Here is a 3,208-nt window from a genome sequence, read left to right as displayed (position 1 = left end):
AATCAGTTAAAGAAGAAATAGTAGAGAGACAAAGTGGGCACTTAATCCTGGGAGGGGATTTAAATCTGATAAGGAACACAGAAGAAAAATTTGGCGGAACCTTCCACAATGATCCGTCAAGAGAAGCTCTTGAAGAAATAATAGAAGATTACAAATTAATAGACATTCCACCAAGCAATGGCAAATACACTTGGAACAACAAAAGAATTGGAAAAAACAACATAAAAGAAAGGTTGGACAGAATTCTTATTCATGAAAGCATAGCAGCTGCTTACACTCTTGTGAAAAGTAAAATTGTCCACAACTCAGCTTCAGATCACAAGCCGGTGGTGCTAACAATGGGAAAGCTGGAAAATCAAGGACCCCTTCCCTTCAGATATAATCCAATTTGGGACAACAAGGAAGATTTTGGCAAACAAATAAAGGACAACTGGAAAAAAAGTGTCACGGGATCTCCCCAGTATGTTTGGGAAACTAAGCTAAAGAACCTAAGGATGCACTTAAAAAACTGGGCAAGAGAAAATGATCTTCGAGACAAAGCTAGGAAGGTCGAACTGCAAAAAAAGATGGATAACCTTTGCAAGGAAAAAGAGAACAAGGAAGAAAGTAAGCAAGACCAAATACAAGAAAAGGAAATATATAAGCAAAATAAGCAACAAGAAGAGGAAAGCAGACTGAAATCAAGATGTCTTTGGCTAAAATCTAGAGACAAAAATACAGCCTTCTTCCACAATGCAATGAAAATAAGGAGGTCAAAAAATCAGATAGAACAGATATAAGTAAATGGTCAAGAAATAAAAAGAGTAAAAGCAGTAAAAAATGCAACACATAAACACTTCAAAGAACTCCTCTCAACAATCGACCAGCAAGCAGCTAATGAAGAAATTTTGCAGCATATAAAGAAAAATAAGCGACTAGCAAAATAGGGAATTAGATAAAGAAATTATTAAGGAAGAAGTCAGAGAAGCTGTGTGGAATATCCACCCTGATAAGTGTAGAAATTTTGAATAATATTACACTTATTCACAGAGATTATCCCGATTATACACTATTGCAAATACATGCATAATACATAACCTCCTCTACTTTGATCATCAATTTAGCAGCATTAAAAATAATGAAACATCAATCACATGCGCACATTAACACAGTATGTAACCCGGGGAAAGCATACAGTTGAAAACCCCACACTATCTGTATATTATAATGATTGAGAACATGTAACAATACATAGTACAATACTCCTCACAAGTACTCAATACTATCTCCACCTGTTACACACAAAACTAGTTCAGATCCGAACAAGTCACAGGTTCAAATCTCCTCTACTGCTTTGCCTACCTCCACTACACAATCCAAAGTGAAAATCACGTGAGCACAAGCTACAATTGCCTTGGTATTGGCCCACACTGCGCAGTCCTCATTGGCATAACTCAATCCCATTGATTGTGCAAGATCTCATGCACAACTATAGTCACAACTGATAACAATCTCAACCTCTAACACCTATCTCCACTGAACTGTCCATGCACTGAGTTAACTGATGTATTCTTTAGTTGCTTTATGAGTTAATAATAAGTGAATTAATTAACAATTAATTCACATCACTCATCACTAGTGTATTTGCAGTTAAACTAAATACAACTAGTTTAACCAAGTCAAACTGAACACAACTCCATCAACTCCACCGAAACTCAACCACATGAGTTCTAACTGAAGTCCTGCATGCAATAGCTCAACTGACCCACAAAGAAAGCATATTTCCTTCTGACAGCTGCATGTGCCACATCTGTAGCTCAAACTGAAGTGCTCCAAGAGGATAAGATAATGTTTATAGTCCAAATATTATTATGAGACAATAATATTCGACTGTTCTATTTTTAGCCTGGCAGTCTAAAAATAGACTCCGCCCATATGTTTAAAAATAGAAGTCCATCTATTTTTACCAACATGACCAATCATCCACAAATAACATCCTGCAACTCATAGACCATGATCCATATGTCTAAAAATAGACATAGTCTAAAAATAGACTTTGCGCCAAAAATAGCCTGCGGCCCACTTAATGAAGGCGACTTCTTTCCACTAAGTTCCATCATCTTGTTGCATTTTCAACACTCCCTCTCAACAAGATATGGATTATCTGCAACCCCTATCCAGCAACTCTGAAATGTTCTGCATGCAACACATTTGCCCAGTCCACTTGCTCCAACAACAATTGGAACAAAAACATTCCCAACTGACCACTTTGTTGGGCTAGGAACATACTCTGATGCTGAAGCTCTACATGCTGCTGACAAGTGCTCCCTCTCTGAAATCTGTGCTACTGCAACATCTCCATGCATCTCGCACCATTGCACACTTCTCTGTGCCACCTAGCACTGTGCAAAACACTTGTGCCTCTCGCATTGCTGCAGCCTGCTAGCTATGCGTTGTCCTGGGATTCCCTACATTGTCGCTCTCTCTGCCGCTCCATCCGCATCTGTCTCTACTCAATCAGTCAGATCCTGCTACTCCACATCGGGGCTCCCATAGCAAGGTCTCATCCAAGAGGTTGGGTACCTCAAGGATCCTACCCCTCCTCCTTGGGACGATCAATCCACATCACCCCACCTCCTACCTGGAGGTATGGCTGCATGTAATCCCTCAGCCCACCTGGCTCGAAGTTTCCCCCTACTGGAGGTCTCTGCATGAGTAGATGTCTCTACTTGATCTCCTCTCATCTTCCCTTGTTGTGGCTGCTCCACAACCTCTTGAAGTTGTTGCACCAATCGTGGCTCCGCCACAATCGTCTAAGACTTCTTCTGGCTCTGCATGTTGAGCGGTAATATACGCTCCCTCTCAACCACCAAGTCTCCATCAGTTGCCTCGCTGCTCAAGGCTTTGCATGCATCTTGAACCTCAAGAGCATACAGGTTCTTGACCCGTGAACCAATCTGCTTCACCTATCTAGTAATGATGTGTCTAAGGAAAACCTTTCCCTTACTAAAGACTACATCACAGCCTCCGTCTTCCAGCATCGTGATCGACACCAAGTTTCTCTTCAGTCCTGGTACATACTTGACATCGGTCAAGGTAAGGCGAGCTCCATGCTCCCTCTGAAAAATAACCGTGCCTACACCTGAGACACTATACTTCTCATCATTACCCATCGCTATGAGTATCTAGAGATCTTTCTCCTCCAAAGTACTGAACAAACTTTTGTCAC

This window comes from Pinus tabuliformis, chromosome Q, assembly GCF_031772625.1.
Source record: "Pinus tabuliformis cultivar Carrire ecotype Pingquan chromosome Q, CPIR1, whole genome shotgun sequence".
In the NCBI taxonomy this organism is placed as follows: domain Eukaryota; kingdom Viridiplantae; phylum Streptophyta; class Pinopsida; order Pinales; family Pinaceae; genus Pinus; species Pinus tabuliformis.
This window is presented reverse-complemented; position numbering follows the sequence as displayed.